Below are 21185 nucleotides of genomic sequence, written 5' to 3'. Positions count from 1 at the left end.
AGATTCGCTGGCAGTAACCACACATCGCTCTCCTGCTTTATGGCATTCCAGAGCTCCTGCGCTGTGTGGCTTCGATGCCCCAATGAAACTAGTTTCAAGACGGCCTGCTGACGTTTGGCCACGGCTGTGCTCATGTCGGTCATAGGTAAACGTTCACGGGTCCATGTGGGGGTGGACTGTGACGGATCCTGCAGAGAGGAATCAGAGGAACTGGTGTAAGAGGAGGAGTCGATGCGTACAGACTGGATTCCTGCAATCCTTGGAGTGGGCAGGACACGTCCTGCGCCACTCGCACGATCTGTACCTGGCTCAACAACATTAACCCAATGGGCAGTGAGGGAAACATATCGCCCCTGTCCATGCTGACTGGTCCACGCATCGGTGGTGAGGTGGACCTTGCTACTGACGGCGTTCAGTAGCGCATGTTTTATGTTTGCCTCAACATGCCTGTGCAGGGCAGGGACAGCCTGCCTGCTGAAGTAAAAGCGGCTGGGCACCTTGTACTGTGGGACTGCCAATGCCATCAAGTCACGGAAGCTGTCAGTCTCCACCAGCCTGAACGAGAGCATTTCCAGGGACAACAGTTTGGCAATGCCTGCATTCAGAGCCTGTGCTCGGGGGTGGTTGGCCGAGAATGCCCGCCTTTTCTCCCATGCCTGTACTACCGATGGCTGTAGAGTAGACTGGGAGTGTGAGGATGACTGGGAAGGTGGTGCTGTGGGTGGAATTACACAAGGTCTCTGGGAGGAAGCCAAACCAGCTGTGCGTGAGCTGGAGGAAGAGGCAACACGAGCTGAAGAGGTGGTAGCTGCCGCTGTTGGTTGGCCTACATCTTCAGTGTGTTTCTGTAACTCCACCGCGTGCCTGGTCCGCACATGTTTCCACATATTTGTGGTATTGAGGTTGCTGACATTTTTCCCTCTTTTTACTTTATGATGACACAGCTTGCATTTGACAAAACAAATGTCATCTGCAACTGTGTCAAAAAAGGACCAGGCACTGCAAGTCTTGGGAGCGCCCTTTTTGGCTTTGGAAAGAGACAGGCTCCTAACGGGTGCCAAAGTGGAGGCTACAGGCTCCGCAGTCTTCCCCCTCCCTCTCCCTCTTTGGCCCGTAAGAGGAAGCTCTTCCTCTGAGCTGCTCCCACCACCTTCCTGTTCCTCACGCCACGATGGGTCAAGGACCTCATCATCTCCACTACCCTCTGCCACCAACTGCTCCTCCTGGGTAGTCTCAGCAGCACAGTACGCACGAGAAAGCGGCACCTGAGTTTCATCATCAGATGCGTACTGCGCTGTGGTCACCGGAGGCACTGGCCCACCTGCCTCTTCAGAGTCAGAGAGATAAAGCTTTTGGGCATCACTGCACACTGCCTCTTCTTCCATTTCTCCAATGCTGCTTGGCTGGCCCCCTGTTTCCAAGCCAAGAGATTCAGAGAACAGAAGTAGAGACGGCTCCTGTCCTGGGCTCTCTGACTGCCTGGCCAATTTGGCAGGTGGTGAAGAGACAGATGGCTGCTCTCCAGTGCTCTGTGCCTGAGAGGATGTGGCACTAACTGAAGTCGATGCCGAGGCGTTAGCTGCCATCCACCCGACAACGGCTTCAATTTGGTCTTCACGCAGCAGCGGTGCACGGCGCTCTCCGACAAAGCTGCGCATGAAGGACTGTTCCCTGCTGAAACTGAGTGACGACGAGTCACCGGCGCCCGCAGCAGGCACAGAATCACCACGTCCTCTCCCTGCTCCTCTCCCTGCTCCGCGCCCACGCCCACGTGCCTTACTCCCTGCCCTCTTCATCTTGGTTGACAGATAAAGATAAGCAGAAAAGTACTAAGGCCTTAGTGTGCTTATTCCTGTAATGCTCCTCCTAACAGGTGTAAGAAACACTAATGTTGTAAATTGTGGACTAAACTTTATTATTTTTCAAATGTGGCCTACACAAGTGTAAGTTGTGTTTGGTGAACTTAACCTTTTTTTTGGTGCAGATCGGGCTACAGAGCTAGTTTAAATCACACGGAGACCGTGCAGACAGCCGTAAACGGCGCTGCAAGGCCAAGAAACCCTCCTCTAGGTTATCCTATATAGTGTTTTTCCACTATTTAGCTGGATACAAGTGGAAAGACACTAATAGGAATTTTTTTTTTCAAATTTTAAACTGGCTGCACTATTTGAAAAAAAGGAAATTGTTTTTCAAGGTATGAGGCAGTAACGCACCCTGAGCTGAATCCAACCGGCTATGGCTGCACACAGACTACAGGGCGAGCTGCGCTCACACAGAGACCGTGCAGACAGCCGTAAACGGCGCTGCAAGGCCCCCAAAAAAACCTCTAGGTTATCCTATGTAGTGTTTTTCCACAATTGAGCTGGAGACTGGTGGAAAGACACTAATAGGAATTTTTTTTTTTTTCAAATTTTAAACAGGCTGCACTATTTGAAAAAAAGGAAAATTTTTCTCAAGGTATGAGCCAGTAACGAACCCTGAGCTGAATCCAACCGGCTATGGCTGCACACAGACTACAGGGCGAGCTGGGCTCACACGGAGACCGTGCAGACAGCCGTAAACGGCGCTGCAAGGCCAAAAAACCCTCCTCTAGGTTATCCTATATAGTGTTTTTCCACTATTTAGCTGGATACGAGTGGAAAGACACTAATAGGAATTTTTTTTTTCAAATTTTAAACAGGCTGCACTATTTGAAAAAAAGGAAAATTTTTCTCAAGGTATGAGCCAGTAACGAACCCTGAGCTGAATCCAACCGGCTATGGCTGCACACAGACTACAGGGCGAGCTGGGCTCACACGGAGACCGTGCAGACAGCCGTAAACGGCGCTGCAAGGCCCAAAAACCCCCCTCTAGGTTATCCTATGTAGTGTTTTTCCACAATAGAGCTGGAGACTGGTGGAAAAACACTAATAGGAAATTTGAGAAAAAATGTGCAGCAGGCTGCACTAAGAGCAAAAAAGAACAACTGTGTGAGGCAGTGTGAACCCCCCCTGAGCTGAATACAACCGGGTATATGGCTGCACACAGACTACAGAGTGAGCTGCACACACACACACACACAGAGACCTTGCAGAACGCTGTTAAAACAGCGCTGCAAGGCAAGAGCAAGGTGAACAGTGAAGAACACACAGCGTTTTGCTAAATTAGCCTTTGGAAAGGAAAATAAAGCAATTAGCTAGCTCAACTGGCCCTCAGTTAGAACACAGCGTCCTGTCCCTAACTGAAATCACAGCAGAGTGAGCGCAAAATGGCGGCAGCGCTTTTTTATAGTGCAGAGTGACATCATTTCAGCAGCCAATCCCAGCCTTGCCAGTACTTACATGCCCACCATGCTAAACAGGATGTGCCCACACTTTCATTCATTCCTCATTGGCTGCTGCGTTCAATTTGAATTCTGGGAACTTCCGATTCCGGTATCCGATACGCGGGAAGTATCGGAATTCAGTATCGGAATTCCGATACCGCAAATATCGGCCGATACCCGATACTTGCGGTATCGGAATGCTCAACACTAGTCATGAATCAAGGTATCGAACAGGGTCCTGTGCATTCCAGGATGGGCATGCGCACCGAGGAGAGGATGTGGCGATATTCTGCCACAGGGAAAATGCCCCAGGAAATGAAGGGGAGGGATGCTGATTTGGCCTGGATGGCGGTAAATATAAAATGAGGATGGCATCGGCTGGCATATAGCTATATGTATCTATTGTGATACAATTTATCGCGATATCAGGCCTCCTGATGAGCCTAAGCAGGCAAAGCGCGTTGAGGTGCTAATGTTATATGGCGAATGGTGAATGACAGATGGACAGGCAACAGATGAGTATCAATGGTTTCCATGCATGATGGTATCTGCTATGATTCATTGTGAATCCATACCGGGGTGGTATTTGTATATCTGAGATATCTTCTGGCTACTAATGTGTCTAAATGAGAGAAGGGGGGACCCCCGGATTAGAAACATTTAAAGACACCAATGAAATGAATATGGAAATCTAGGCAGTTTATATCATGGACATCTAGGTGGAGGTTGGCTATTTGTATTAAACACCAACCACATCTTTTGGAAAAGTATGTTCCACTGTCAACAGATATGAATTGTTTATCTAAACACCGTATATCGCCATATGTGTTCATGTTTTGTTTTTATACTTTGGGGGTCTAATTGATCCTTAGCACATGTGAGAAAGCGCTCACTAGCGTATTGGGGAATATTCGCTTGGCAGCAGGATAAACATAGACAGGCACGTTTTTTTCACATGTGGTTTATTATCCACTCAGCATAAACCACGGAAGGCCATGTTCCACATCACAGACCTCACATAATACTTAGCACTTCACAGCATACGGCTTTGAAGCACAGTCAGTAAGCATGCAGGACCTTACTTTGTCCAGTTGTCCTGGGTGACTGCATGCCACACAGTTCAGTAACTGTGTCTTCGGGTACTTCTATTATGCTCTTGAAAAGCGGGGTCTCACTCTCTTCAAGGACAGATGGCTCCTGCTTTGCCATGGCCCTTTTCATCAAGACCTCTGCCACCACCCGGTGACCGTCTTGTTCCGCTCTTAGCGCACACTCTTCTTCAGCTTTACCCTCTTCCAGACCCCTGGTCAAGATGGGCATTAGCAGCTTCAACTCGTTACCACTCTGGTACCGGCACGGTAAGTCTGCGACCACCACCTCTTTCTCTTGTAGAGGGACTTTTAGTGCTTCTCTGAGCACTTCCATGTCTTCCTTTAGGGCCTTGGTCACAATTTGCCACTTTGACAGGTGACCTCTGAGCTCTGCCACCTCTTTCTCCAAGGCACCCACACGGCATTCAGCAGCCTGTCTCCAAAGCTCCTCTTGCTTCCACCGGGTATCTTCTTCAGACCCCACTCCTTTGGTGGCCTCCTCCACTTCTGCACCCTCGGACTCAGCACTATCCGCGTCAGTCCTCTCTTGGGTGACTGAGTACCCCAGCTCTTCTGCCTCAGGTACTATGGAGCCTTCACCATACTCCACTATTTCATCCCTCTCTGTCACCGCAGATGTGGGTGTACCACAGGTCAGTTCCTCATGACTTCTGTGGATTTTCACTCCACCAGCACTATCAACTGGCCGGTCATCCAACTTTAACCTAGCGGTTGTTGGGGGCAACGACATGACCCCTTCCTTCCTGATCTCTTTAGCCAGAGTCACTTGAATAACTACTTTGTGGTTTTTGTTCCTCCGGCAACTGGAGGACTTGCTCTTCTTGTGGGGCTCTTCTTTACTGTACCCCCTTACTTTTTCAGAGTCACAGTCACCCCCGGAGTCTGTGTCACACCCCACAGCATGGTGAACCCCAAGTCACACTCTATCTGGGTGTCGGCTCCACTCTGTTTAACAACTACATCCCTCTTGTTCACATTGGGGTACCCCTCAGATGACGTCAGGTCAGTAAGTTGGGTAGGCGTAACCCTTTTTCTGGTCACCCTTACATCTGACCCGTCAATTTTGGAAGGTATTACCGCCTTAGTGTACGCAACCCCACCAGCCGAGAGCCCTCCATTCTGCTGTTGTAAAGAAGCTCCCTTCTCCCACAAGTCTGCGAACAACCCAGAATCCCAGTCAATTATCACTGGGCAGGGTAAGGTTGAGACTATGGCCACATCATGGATTGTACTGTCCTTGGATGTCTCGAGGACCACCCTGGCCACTAGATAGCCCTAAGTGTGCCCATGGATGCAGGTGACCCTGACCTTCCTACCGGGTATTTCGAATCCCTCAGGTGCAACCCTCACTAGAGTCACCGGGCCCCCAGAATCGACCAGTCCGTACATTTCCATCTCATGCATCCGCAGGGTACACCACCGTAAACTTTCATCAGGTGGATAGTTCACACAGCATACCGGACACACAAAACTTACATGCCCTGGGCACCAATTTGTCTGTTCCGCCTCCTTTTGGGAAACCACCATTTCCCAAAATTCCACCTCTTTTTTGGCTACTACCCCTCTTCGGGGTACCGCCCCTTTCTGGGACTCCACCCCCTTTTGGGCAACCATCCCCGTTTGGGTCACCGCCCACTTTTAGGGACACCACCTCTTTCAGGGCCACCATCCCTTCTCTGGGGTACACCTTGTGGACTCCCACAGTACTCTTAGGCACCAGTTCGCACAGTGCCCAAAACGTCTCTTTAGGTCGCACTGGCCCTTTAAGAGTCTGCACAATCTGGGGGAATTTTTTTTTTTTATGTCACTTCAGCACCAGCTCCTGCTGGTTTTACCACAGCTCCTGCTGCAGCCACAAACGCCGGCACCTCCAGCTGCCGATCACAAGCAGCTGCTGCAGAACTTCTTGCTGCAACTGCAGCTACACTCTACAAGGCTCTACTGCAGACTTCGTGGACCCGCCGATCCACAGCAAGCCGCTTGTCACCTTCGTGGACCCGCCGATCCACAGCAAGATGCTTATCAGCTTAGTAACCCCGCTGAGTTACAGCTAGACGCAATCTTCATGGCCCCGCCGCGCCACAGCAATTAACTCCACACGTGCCTCCTGGGCCTTTGCCCGCGGTCTAGCACCATATGTGAGATAGCGCTCACTAGCGTATTGGGGAATACTTGCTTGGCAGCAGGATAAACATAGACAGGCACTTTTTTTCACATAAATAGTCCATGTGGTTTATTATCCACTCAGCATAAACCACGGAAGGCCATGTTCCACATCACAGACCTCACATAATACTTAGCACTTCACAGTATACGGCTTTGAAGCACAGTCAGTAAACATGCAGGACCTTACTTTGTCCAATTGTCCTGGGTGACTGCATGCCGCACAGTTCAGTAACAGACCTTCATTAAGGCACATAGTCCTTTCCCCATACCCGGGGTTACCTCGTAGGAGCTGCTGCTCCACAGGCTGACTCCTCGTCAGTCCATGGTCCTCACCACAGGTGACCTGTCTGGGTGATATTCAGGACATCCGTCGCCCGGCTGGACCGTCCAACACCCTAAGCCACCAGTACCAGAGTCCCACCACGTGCTCTTCAGGGAGTCAACACTTCCAACTAGGGTTGAGCGACTTTTTGAGGTCGAGTCAGGTTTCGCGAAACCCGACTTTCTCAAAAGTCGGGTCGAGTGAAATCGGCCGATCTTATTGAAAAGTCGGGGTCGGGGATCGGCCGAAACACGAAACCCAATGCAAAGTCAATGGGAATTTTTTTTTTTTTATATTTACTTCAGCGCGATATAGCATAAAAGCCGGTAATTCAATTGCCGGCTTTTCATTTCTCCTGCCTAAACCCGACATGATATGAGACATGGTTTACATACAGTAAACCATGTCATATCCCCATTTTTTTGCATATTACACACTACTAATGTTAGTAGTGTGTATGTGCAAAATTTCGGCGCTCTAGCTATTAAATTTAAGGGTTAAATCGCGGAAAAACTTGGCGTGGGCTCCCGCGCTCCCATGTCTCTATGACATATATATATATATATATATATATATATTAAATGAAACCCGGCTTTGGAAAAAAGATCGCCGACCCGATCCCACGGTGGGATCGGGTTGGGTTTAACGAAACCGGCCAATTTCAAAAGTCGCCGACTTTTGGCAAAGTCGGATCTGTTTCGCTCAACCCTACTCCCAACACTTAGGCTTCCAGGACCTTCCAGCACAGAACCACTCAGGTCCACACTCGGAGAGCATACAGGAAGCTACAGGAACATGTGACCCACAGCCTGGTCACATTATGTACCTGTAACCACTCCCACAGGTGAGGTATGGATCACATGGGATGGTCACGTGATCCTGACATCATTGCAGGTCCTCAAACACCCGCACTGCCGAATAGGAAAAAGGGGTACAGTGAGCACCCACACCCAGTGGTGAGGTATATGGGTAGCCAGACCCTCCCATCTCTCATAGCTACCCACAACCCGGACCCAGATTCACTAAACAACATCTTAGTGCTCATGTGCACCAAAGACCAAATACTCCGGGTTGCATTGAAGGGAGCATCTCCCCATATCAAGGGAGACTTACAGCGCTGAAGACTTCCTCCTCTGCGACACATACCGGCCTTTCACCACAATGCCGGACACTGTCTCACTATCCTCATTACGCCTCCATGCATGTCCTTGGGAGCACATACAGCGCCCCCTAGCTATAACAGGGGTCACTGCATCACACACAGTACTACCTATGTCTAGTGGCAGGGGTTCCTCTAGGTTATGGGTAGAGGATCTCACTAGTGGCTGCAGGGTGCATCAGGGCCTATAGGGTTAGCCATTGTGGAGCAGGGGCGCCAATACGTTCCCCCCCTAGGACGTCAACCTCCGCAGCCAGGTAGGGGCAAATTTAGGCGCCTTATCTAGGGATTTCTAGTACCATCCATTAGGTTATCGGTATTTGAGGTTTTAGCGCGGTTATTTTTGGTTGTTTATTGTCACTACAGTTGATATAGTTTGCCTTGGTTTTATTAATAAAAGTGTTTTTAGACATAGGGTATTTACATGATATTGGCTTTAGAACCCTGAAAAATACATATTTTGAGTAAAGTTTTCATGTTTTATTCTAAAAAGAAAACATACTTTGAAAAGCTTCTCACCATCATGCTTAACCTAAGTTTGTGCAGTCTCTCCAAGCTGAATAGTTGATAAAATTGTATCCAGTCAAGGTAATGCTCTTGTTTGCTAAATACATTTGCAGTCTAGCTCTATAGAGTGGATACAACTATGTATATCTACTTCTAAACTGAGAGCATAGTTAATAATGTAGGAGGTTTGCAGCCCGTGATTCTAAACTGAGGCGTTTTGTAATTTCCAAAGCAAAGTGATATATTGAAAATTGCAAGAAAATGGGAAATAACATTGTGAAACTTTCTTTTATTTTAAACTTATCACATAATTTAAATTTCAAATAAATGTGTCACAAAACTCATTTCTCAACTGGTGACTTAATTTCTGCCCACATTTGGAAAACACAAACATCTTTCATTTTTCTTTTAACAGTCTGCCACATTGTTTTAAGTGACTGGGCCGGTTTAGATGTTTTCATGAGTCTCTTGTTGAGTCAATAACCATCTGCTAACCCCACCTTAAAATACAGCTGATAGTAATGCCTATAACGTACACATCAGGTTATTATTTTCTTTGATAATCCTGTCGTTTACCACCTGAGAATATGTATGGAAATACAGCAGTAATAATTACTACGTAAAATGGAAATTGAGATTTACTTTTCCTTCACAATAACAGAAAACCTCCAAATGGGACAAAATACATATACTTAATTTAAAGGGAACCTGTCACGTTCTCAAACGCTATTAACCTGCAGACAGGGGCATAACGATTGTTGTCGCAGAGGGTGCAATCACAACCGGGACCATGCAGGAGGGAGGGGGCGCCAATGCCAACACCTGATTCAGGTGGATGTGCTTCTGATGACTCACATTCAACTGAAATCTATTGTGGCGCTGAGATTCACTAGGTCCTTTCATCATTGTGATGAAAGGACCTAGTGAATCCAAACAATTTTCCAAACAAGTTCGCTCATCTCTACCCGCGATTTTGTCCAAGTTTTTAATTATAGTCCCCTTCTCATTTGAGTTAGATATCCCTGCTTGTACAGGTCACCAGTGAATGAAAGGCCAGCAGCTGATGTTTGCAGGCGGCACATGGCAGTGATGTTAACATGGCCTATAACAGGCACACTGATGTCAGCTGTTGGCATCTGTGCCTGCTATAGGAGACTGCACATCCTTAAAAGATGAGGAGAATGTTGCTTTTTTATGCATCAGAGAATAGGGGTGAGTGAAACCTTACTGTAAGGTTCAGGAGCCGTACCGGACACGTAGTGTTCAGTACCAAACCCTGAACACTGATTTTTAACAGGAGGTCAGGTTTTCTGTTGAGGTTCGGATGATTTGTAAAATTTGTTGAAAGGCTGAAGCACAGCCAATTAACAATCTTATAGTCTGTGGTCATCACAGCCATGCCAAGGTTAGCAGCTGTGTGTACCCCGCCTGTGGGAGTACTGTGCGTACCCCGCCTGTGGGAGTACTGTGCCAAAAAGCCACTGTGTGTACTCTGCAAACCCACCTGTGGGAGTACTGTGCCCAAAAGCCGCTGTGTGTATTGTGCATCCGTGTCTGTACGAGCAGTGTGGATAAAAAATTATTATACTAGTCTTTGCCATTTGTAAGCCATTACAAAATTACACACATTAGGTTAATAAAAAAAAAACACTCCTCCTCTCCTCTATCCTATCCACACCCTCTCCCCTCATCAAACACGTCCCCACGTCTGTCCAGCTCATCATAAAGTCCTAACAAAAACATTATTGGAAATGCGATGATTTACCGAACTGTGACCGAGTTTTGCCAACTATGAGGAAAAATGCTCTCGAGACCGAACACAAATCCAAATGTGCAACGTTCGTGCCGAATTTGAGATTGGTGAACATTTTCCAAACAAGTTCGCTCATCTCTACGCGCGATTTTGTCCAAGTTTTTAATTATGGTCCCCTTCTCATTTGAGTTAGATATCCCTGCTTTAAGGTTTTCTTTATAAATAGAAGCTACAATACACTTATGAACAGAGTTTTAGGCTAAGTGATCACTATGTTCATGCACCTTACTATGTACAGTGGGTACGGAAAGTATTCAGACCCTTTAAATTTTTCATTGCAGCCATTTGGTAAATTCACAAAAGTTCATTTTTTCGCATTAATGTACACTCTGCATCCCATCTTGACTGAAAAAAAACAGAAATGTAGAAATGTTTGCATATTTATTTTAAAAAAACTGAACTATCACATGGTCATAAGTATTCAGACCCTTTGCTCAGACACTCATATTTAAGTCACATGCTGTCCATTTTCTTGTGATCTTCCTTTGGATGGTTCTACTTCTTAATTTGAGTCCAGCTGTGTTTAATCAAACTGATAGGACTTGATTTGGAAAGGCACACACCTGTCTATATAAGACCTCACAGCTAACAGTGCATGTCAGACCAAATGAGGTCAAAGGAACTCGCCAAGGAGCTCAGAGACAATTGTGGCAAGGCACAGATCTGGCTAAGGTTACAACAGAATGTCTGCAGTACTCAAGGTTCCTAAGAGCACAGTGGACTTCATAATCCTTAAATGGAGGAAGTTTGGGACCACCAGAAGTCTTCCTAGACCTGGACGCCCTGCCAAACTGAGCAATTGCGGGAAAAGAGCCTTGGTGAGAGAGGTAAAAATGAAACCCCAAGATCACTGTGGCTGAGCTCCAGAGATGCAGTAGGGAGATGGGTGAAAGATCCACAAAGTCAACTATCACTGCAGCCCTCCACCAGTCCACCCGAGTGGACTGACAGAAACCTCTCCTCTCTGCAAGACATATGAAAGTCCACATAGTTTGCTAAAAAACACATGAAGGACTCACAGACTATTAGAAATAAGATTCTCTGGTCTGTTGAGATGAAGATACACCTTTTTGGCGATAATTCTAAGCGGTATATGTGGAGAAAACTAAGCACTGCTCATCACCTGCCCAATACAATCCCAACAATGAAACATGGTGGTGGCAACATCATGTTATGGGGGTATTTTTCAGCTGCAGGGACAGGACAACTGGTTGCCATTGAGGAACCATGAATGAGGCCAAGTACAGAGATATCCTGGATGAAATATTCCAGAGTGCTCTGGACCGCAGACTTGGCCGAAGGTTCACCTTCCAACAAGACAATTACCCTAAGCACACAGCAAAAATAACAAAGGAGTGGCTTCAGAACAACTCCGTGACCATTCATGACTGGACCAGCCAGAGCCCTGACCTAAACCCAATTGAGCATCTCTGGAGAGACCTGAAAATGGCTGTCCACCAATGTTCACCATTCAACCTGAAGGAATTGGAGAGGTTCTGCAAGGAATGATTGCAAAGGATCGACAAACCCAGATGTGAAAAACTTTTTGCATCATTCCCAAGAAGACTCATGGCTGTACAGGCTCAAAAGTTTGCTTCTACTCAATACTGGGCAAAGGGTCTGAACACTTATGACCATGTGATATTTCAGTTTTTCTTTTTTAATAAATTTGCAAAAATTACTACATTTCTGTTTTTTTCAGTCAAGATGGAGTGCAGAGTGTACATTAATGAGAAAAAATGAACTTTTTTTTAAATTTACCAAGTGGCTGCAATGAAACAAAGAGTAAAAAATGTAAAGGGGTCTGAATACTTTTCATACCAACTGTATTGCCGGAGTCACACTAGTCTGTAATACGGACGAGTGCTATGCGGTAAAAACTCGCATAGAACTCGGACCAATGGTAATCTATGGGGCAGCTCCCATCATCCGTTTTTTTATCGTCCATATTACACTTGCAAGTGAAATCACAGCATGCTGCGATTGTCCGCATATCTCAGCTGAGAAACGCCAATGCAAGTCTATGGGTATGAGAAAAAATAGCACAGCACACGGACCATCAGTGTGACTTGCGAGAAATTCTCAGGCATTGGACAGGTAACAGGAAAGTCTCAGCCATTATTTGCTCATTTTGCAAGTGTGTGAGAAAATCTCACCATACGGATGAGATACTGATGACACACGGATACTTTTTTGAGAAAAAAATGCATTCTGGCATTGCACCCGGATGAGATATGGATCACCATATGGAGAACATTTGTGAGATTCTCAGCAGACAAAATCCGACACATTTTTTTATACATTGTGTGTGACTCCAGCCTATATGTCATTGAGGTGCTGAGTAATTTTGTTTTTTTGTTTTTGTTTCTCCACTTCTTTCAGATGCTGTAACATTTTTATTTTTTCGTCAACAACATATGAGAGCTTATTTTTTTATATCAAGTAGGTAATCCAGCTCAAACAGTCCCATTTTTTTCAGTACATATAATGTACTTAAAAAAAATTGGAGAAAAAGTTCCAAGTTAGGTAAATGGTGAAAACTGTTCCAAAATTCTGACATGACCTGATAACACTATACACCTGATCAGTACAATTACAACAATACCAAACACATTTATTTTGTTGTTGCAGAGCATCAATTTCGTTGTGCGAGTGACACAGCACAGTTGCAGAGCATCAGTTTAGTTTCTGTGTGCGAGTGACACAGCTCAGTTGCAGAGCATCAATTTCGCTTCTGTATGCGAGTTCAGTTCACGTGCTTGCCCTGTGCCGTTTAACATGACAAAGCACTTAGTACTCATTTGTACTGTTCCTTCCTGTGGAGTAACAGAGTTTGAAACTCAGCGTCCTGTTCACACTACGTGGCGTTAACCCAGTGTGTACAGGTAATCGCTCGCCGTGTGTTCCGTCATTGTTTACTAGCAGCAGTTTTCCATCTCTGCGCAGTGGACCCCGGGTTGTGATTGCGCTTTATTATTTATTTTATTTAGCGCAATCTGCTCACCCTAACAATTTGGATGTTTTGGGTTGTCATTATGATTTAAAAAGAGAAAACACAGTAGTTTGAAAATAAATGGCTTCACCCAACCACTGACCATGAGCGGAAAAAATTTTTTGAAGTAGAGGAAAAAAATCAGCTCACCATGTCTTTTATCTTAACCTCCTGTGTGATCACCAAACACTTCGCACGGACCAGGGTGAAGTAGCCACAATCAATCCAACAGAAAAGCGGGTGTGTCCAGTGAGTGGCGAAGGTAAAAAATACTTTTATTGAAAAGAAATTAAAAATATATCCATATATGGTATCCAGCACTCAGTGCACACTGGTTATAGAACCTAATGACGATCTACGCGTTTTGACCTGGTGGTTTTAGTGATGATCTGCATTAGAAGCAAGGTATTACAATTAAGTAGTTTCCTCTGAGACTTTCATTGGTGGATATTTCAATTCAATCAATTCCACCTGCCCATATATACAATGCATATACTGTTAGGGCTAGCGGAACGCACCAAATAATTAAATAGATATAATAAGGTGCGTTCGCAGCCCGGGGTCCACCGTGCAGAGATGGAACCTGTTGCTAAGTAATGACGGACTATATGGCGGTACAATGAGGATACACACATGGGTTAACTTCACCCTGTATGAAGAAAGTGATCCCTGTTAAGTCACAGGATCGCGGTACCGCACATAGAGCGCAAGCAAGGAACCACAGAACTCTATGCCAGGACACAGGATTAGAGTTAGTGTAGACCTCTTGCGATTGACAACACATTTGGGGTATCAGAGGTAACTAATATGCACAGAAGTGCATGCTGTGCCACACTAGCGGACGCCACTAACCACCCAGACTTGGGTAAGGTAAGTGCTCTAATAGCGCACGGCGCTGCACTGGCGGTCACAGCAGTTAGACGCTTCAAGAGCCACCACACACAGACGTATCCAGGACATGGGTTACAAGTGTCGCATTCTTTGTGTCAAGCCACTCATGACCAATAGACAACGCCAGAAGCGTATTACGTGGGCCAAAGAGAAAAAGAACTGGACTGTTGTTCAGTGGTCCAAGGTGTTGTTTTCAGATGAAAGTAAATTTTTCATTTCATTTGGAAATCAAGGTCCCAGAGTCTGGAGGAAGAGTGGAGGCCACAATCCAAGCTGCTTGAGGTCCAGTGTGAAGTTTCCACAATCAGTGATGGTTTGGGGAGCTAAGTCATCGGCTGGCGTAGGTCCACTGTGTTTTATCAAGACTAAAGTCTGCGCATCTGTCTACCAGGAAATTTTAGAGCAATTCATGCTTCCCTCTGCTGACAAGCTTTTTGGAGATGGAAATTTCATTTTCCAGCAGGACTTGGCATCAACCTCGCCTGACCTTAACACCATAGAGAATCTATGGGATATTGTCAAGAGGAAGAGGAGAGACATCAGACCCAACAATGCAAACAAGCTGAAGGCTGCTATCAAAGCAATCTGGGCTTCCATAACACCTCAGCAGTGCCACAGGCTTACTGCCTCCATGCCACGCCGCATTGATGCAGTGATTAATGCAAAAGTAGCCCTGACCAAGTATTGAGTGCATTTATTGAACATACATTTCAGTAGGTCATTTTAGATTTTAAAATAATTTTTCAAGCTGGTGTTATAAAGTATTCAATTTACTGAGATAATGACTTTTGGGCTTTCATTGGCTGTAAGCCATAATCAACAACATTAACAGAAATAAACACTTGAAATAGATCTCTATGTTTGCAATGACTCTATATAATATGAGTTTCACTTTTTGTATTGCAGAACTGAAATAAATTAACTTTTTCATGATATTCTAATTTTGTGAGAAGCTCCTATAAGTGCTCATCGTAGAGTGCCGGATAAATGTGATCCCAAACGTTATGTGAAATCATGCCAATAAAAGCTTCAAATCAATCCACAAAAAAAGAAGGTCCCCACTCAGGTCCATCATCTGTTAATGGAAATATAGGAGTTTCCACAGTACTTACAGCACGACCAGCTAATGATGATAATGGAGGAAAACAGGATTTCCAAATCAGCGAAGAGGGTGCCGTACTTAGAGTGCCAATGCAATGAGATACACCAAATCAGAGCAGTTTGTCCGAGATGCCGATAGTGTCCATGGGGCTATAAAGCCCAACGCGTGTCGCCACACATGGTGGCTTCGTCAGGGGCAGAAGTGTCGCTGATTTGGAAATCCTGTTTTCCTACATTATCATCATTAGCTGGTCATACTCAATAGGTAGTATCTACTTAAACTCTTTATTAGTTGTAATTTCTCAACTTCATCTGTCATATGGGTATATGCTTATATCTTGGCATCATGGCATGTACGATTGATACTTGGATGATTATAATTTTGTTGGCTTTCTAAAATGCATTTCTATTCACCTTGTTACATTTAAGCATTTATTATGATGCAGTAGCCCGAAAATTGATATACTGGCTATTGCTATTTGAATGCTATAAAATTGATAAGAATAGGCATTGAGTGGTGAACAACTTTCCTTACCAGGTGCCAAATCTGCTAATTGCATCATCAGACCGTCTACTGTTCTACTTTTCTGTTATTGTGATGTTGGGATATTTAAATAATTGTGTGGTCTCATGTGGCTGGCTCCATCTATTGGGGATGCTTTTTGGTTTTTAATTGTTTTTAATGTTTTTTGGTCTGTAAGCACAGTTGAATAAAGTAAATAATTGTTTACTATTTGGTGATCTCCATTGTAGCATGTTCTTTGCCTTTGTCTCCTGTTCAACTTAGGAGAAATTGCACAACAAATTGTATGGTGTAATTTTTCCTGTTACCCTCATGAAAATGCGAAATGTGGGGAAAATGTGATGTTTTAAATTTTTTTATTTTCACAGCTCAAAGTTATAAACTTCTGTGAAGCACCTGGGAGGTTCAAGGTGCTCACAAAACATCTAAATACATTCCTTGAGTGGTCTAGTAGTTTGCAAATTGGTTTCACTTGTGGGGGTTTCCATTGTTGAGGCATTTCATTGCCTCTCCAATTGGAACATGGAGTCAGCTAATTGTTCGAGCTAATTTTAAACTTAGTAGCAAAGCCTCAAAAGAGTCCTGAAAATCCTCCAAAAATTAAAAAATACAGCTGAAAAGGGGCAGGACCACTTACCTGCCCAGGTAGTGCATTTGTTCAGAGTTCTGGACAGGTAAGCAGTGCTGCCTCTTTTCAGCTATATTCCAGCAAATTTTGCATTTGAAAAATCAAATGGCGCTCCTTCCCTTCCGAGCACAGCTGTGCACCCAAACAGTGGTTTTCACCCATATATGGGGCATCAGCATGCTCAGGAGCAATTACACAGCTCATTTTAGTGTACATTTTTCCTGTTACCCTTGTGAAAATAAAATAATTTGGGTCTAAAGTAACTTTTGTATGAAATAAAGGTAAATGTTCATTTCTTTTTTTTTTCACATTCCAAAAATTCCTGTGAAGCATGACCTGACGTGTTGAGGGGTGCAGTTTTTAGAATGGTAAATAAATGCAAACGGTTTGCCGCGCTAATCCTCATAATGGCCACCTAATCCCCCCAAAAAGGTATCCCAATTTTGTCTGTAAACAATAGACAGTATATTCCAAATCTCACAACAAGAGGTCAATATAAACAGTGCAAGCAAATAAAATACAATATAATTAGTCCTCTGCTGCAATAGCAGTATATATAGCTCCAGAAACTGATTGCAGTGCGATATGCCAAGTGGGAGGACTCAATTATTTTTAAGGACGGGCAACATATAAGAAACTGGTTTTATGGAACCGTTTTATCAATGACATAATTTTTATTTAGAAAGGTCACATTCTAAATTATTGAAGTTCCTTGATAGTCTGAATATTAATGACTACTGTCTAACCTTTACCCCTAAAATGAGTTGCAATAGTGTAAATTTTTTGGATTTGACAATAATGGTTAATGAGGGCCAACTTATCGCTAAAAGTTATAGAAAGGAAGTGGACTCAAATAGTTATATCCTTATGGATAGTTGCCACCTTCCAACATGGTTGACCAACATCCCTAAGAGCCAGTTCATCCGCCTGAGGCGAAAGTGTACAAAACTCTCGGATTACATGGAGGAGGCCCAATTTGTCAAAAAACAATTTCTGAACAAGGGATATTCCAACACTTCTTTAGAAAAAAACATGAATGATGTCCAGAATATGACTAGGAGTAACTTAGTTTATAACAACAAGGTGTCCCTACCCCCACCTAATCTAATTGAACAAATTAACAAAATCCAGATTATTACCCAGTATCATATCAACAATAGGCCTTTTGTGAACATTATACAGAAGCACTGACACATTTTATAACAAGACAACCTAATAGGAGACTTTTAACCCCATCAACCTAGATTTTTTTATAGGTGAGCCCCAACTTTGGGCTCAAAGGTAGCATCAACAAGCAAAAGAATTACAACTTTAGGGAATAGGCCCAATGTAAGCCATTCAGACCAATGTGGTTTTACCCCATGCACAGCCATGCCCATTTTGCTCATGTTGCAGGCAATGCTCCAATAAAAGAGTGAGAATACAATCCTTTAGTAATTCAGAAGGTGCAGAAGAATTTCCTATCAGGGATAGTATAACCTGCTCTACAAGGGGAGTGATCTATGTAGTAAGATGTCCTTGCAATAAATTGTATGTTAGTAGAACAATAAAGAAACTAAAGGAGAGAATAAGTGAGCATTTGAGCAACATTAAAAAGGGATTTTTAGGCCACTCCTTATCCAGACATTTCAAAAAGTACCATAATCAATCCCATAAGGGTTTGTCTTTTTGGGGTATTGAAGTGGTGCGCAAAAATTGGCTCAGAGGGAATTATATCAATCAGATGCCGTGGGCAGAATAAAGTTGGATATTTTTAATTAATAGTTTAGCCCCAAATAGCTTGAATTTTGATTTGGAATTATATGCTTTTTAATAGCTTATCTGACCCCCATGTTATTACGCCCCCAAATCTAATTGCCCAGTACATTTAATTTGATGTACACACGCAAAAGATTTTTAGATATTTAATGTGTATTTTTTTACATATTTTTCACATATGTATTTTTTTATATAAATAGTTTTATATGTATTTATTTCAGTATGGGGTTTGTATAGTCTTTGATCAATATACACAAGAAAGGTTAAGGCGTAGTATGTTGTTTTAGTGTTCATTCAGTTTTTTAGTTGAATTATTTATTAATAAAAAATAATAAAACATCTTTGTGTTAGTATAGTTAAATACATATTTTAATTTCACTTTTAATATAATCATTAAAATTTAAATGTCTCATCATGCACATTGAGCACAATTTCTATTAAAAATACTACTTTTAAGCTAACATTGGTGGATCAGGAGAGAAAAAGTTTTTTTTCGATATGCTGGGTGGTAACTATCGGTGTGCCAGGCTATAAAGCAGTGTCTGGTGCTAATGCACGCAGACACCCTGAGGAAGGGGAACCGTGTATTCCCCGAAACGCATCGGTAACTCTTTTGGCCATTTGCACATTCCGTAGGGCTGTGACGTCACATGCCGGCCAGCCTCTGTCGGCCATTTTTCCATTGCCTTGGAGCCTCATAGTCTTTCTTCGAGTCTAACTGTTGCAACCTGTAGCTCCAGTGAGGGAATGGGGATTAGTCATTCAGCAGGTCAGTAGCTGTTAAAGCTGCACACTTTGTTATTTCAGCAGCAGACCATTTGTTTGGACTGTGTATATTGTTTGTACTACGTATATTGATTTCTTGAGGCAAGTATGTGTATCGCCTATTGCCTAGTGTCACTGTAAACAACTTGTGGCGTATCGCACAGTTTCTGGAGCTATATATACTGCTATTGCAGCAGAGGACTCATTATATTGTATTTTGTTTGCTTTCACTGTTTATGTGGACCTCTTGTTGTGAGATTTGGAATATACTGCCTATTGTTTATAGACAAAATTTGGATACCTTTTTGGGGGGATTAGGTGACCATTGTAAGGATTAGGGCGGGAAAACGTTTGTATTTATTTAGTTTTTTTTATGTACGGGATTTTACACACAGGATCCTGAGCTTTGCCAGCAGCCTTTTCTATATCCTATATAAAATTATTTCCGGGTTGCCTCTGTCACTAAGGGCGCTGGAGTTGTGGGTACATATTTTTGTTTTTAGAATGGTGTTGGTTTTGGCTATTTTCTATCATATAGGCCCCTCAAAGTCAAATGTGAGGTGATCCCTAAAAAAATGATTTTGAAAATTTTGTTGGAAAAATGAGAAATCATTAGGTCAACTTTTAACCCTTACAACTTCCTAACCGAAAAAATGTTGTTTCAAAAATTGTGCTGATGTAAAATTGTGCTGAATAAACGTTACCACTAACATGTAGTATAATATGTTACGAAAAAAACTATCTTTGAGTCAGTTGAATTTCGTTGAAGCGTTCCAGAGTTATTACCTCATAAAATGACAGTGGTCAGAATTGTAAAAATTGGCCTGGTCATTAACGTGCAAACCAACCTCAGGGGTAAAGGGGTTAAGAGTTAAGACTCAAAAAATATAAATTATTTTACAATTTAGTGTGTATTCTCTTTAAATTGGCCAGCTCAGATAATGAGCTGTATATACAGGAGAGCCAAAATCTCAGAGACTAAAATTGGTTGGATTCTCTTGTTTTCATTTTCAGACAATAATGTTTGCAGATAACACAGTCAGCAGAATGAAGGATTGCACGTACATGAACCAGTCTATAGCTGCTTTTTTCAGAAATGCGGCTTACCAGACTTTTTGCGATTCACAAAAACACTTCCTAAAGAATTGTTATGTTTACACTTGTCATCCTATGTATTTTAGTAGTTTCTTCCTGTACAAAGGGCGGACATCGAAGGACACGTTTATTTACTAATGTGTTCACACAAGTTTTCTTCTGTAAACACTTGAAAAAGTAAGTAAACTATCATTTATCATTTTTGTATATATAATTTTAGCCAACAAGGAAAGTTATGAAACTTTGAAAATCACTTTTAGGCCTCTTTCACACGTCAGTGTCTCCAGTACTTGTGGTGACAGTTTTCACACGTACTGGAGACACTGAGACATGTAGACCCATTTATCTGTGTTTTTTCACGGACTGTGTCCGAGTGAGCCACACATCGACATGACCGTTTTTGTGCAGCTGCACGGATCACACGGACCCATTCAAGTCACTGGGTCTGTGTAAACACATACCGCACACGGATGCCTATTTTCTTAAACCAACCAGGCAATACTCACAGCTGAGAGCTGCTGACATCAGCTGTCAGCTTCTGCAAGGTTGGTTAGCAAGAATAGAGGTGTCCCCACACTCCTGCTGTCACTGTTATTAGCGGCACAGGTGTAGGAAGATGGGGGTAAGAGTCCCAAAAGCCCCTACCTGCTGTCATCATCTGGACTTTAAGTTAACTCTCATCATTCTCGTCTGCTCGCGCTGATCGCCGGCAGATCAGGGGAGAATGATGAGAGCTGTCTTCAGCACCAGCCACCCGGGGAACAGCGCTTACTCTAACGCTTCTTCCCCAGTGGCCGTCCGTGTGATACTGATGCGGCACATGTTTGCCACATGTGTGCCGCACGTATTATGCACATGACACACGGACATGGATATCTCCGATACCAGTTTTAGCCTTAGATTGAGAATTTGTTTCGATTCCTGTCAAAAATGGCATGTAACTGGCTAAACGCCTGCTTCTTTCCAGTCTATTTTCCTGCCTCCAGCTGCATTGATATTAGAATGTGCTCATTTGGAGTACAGATGATGGCAGTGATGGCTCAGCACCT

Source organism: Ranitomeya imitator, chromosome 1, assembly GCF_032444005.1.
Source record: "Ranitomeya imitator isolate aRanImi1 chromosome 1, aRanImi1.pri, whole genome shotgun sequence".
Lineage (NCBI taxonomy): Eukaryota > Metazoa > Chordata > Amphibia > Anura > Dendrobatidae > Ranitomeya > Ranitomeya imitator.
Note: the sequence above shows the minus strand (reverse complement) of the source record.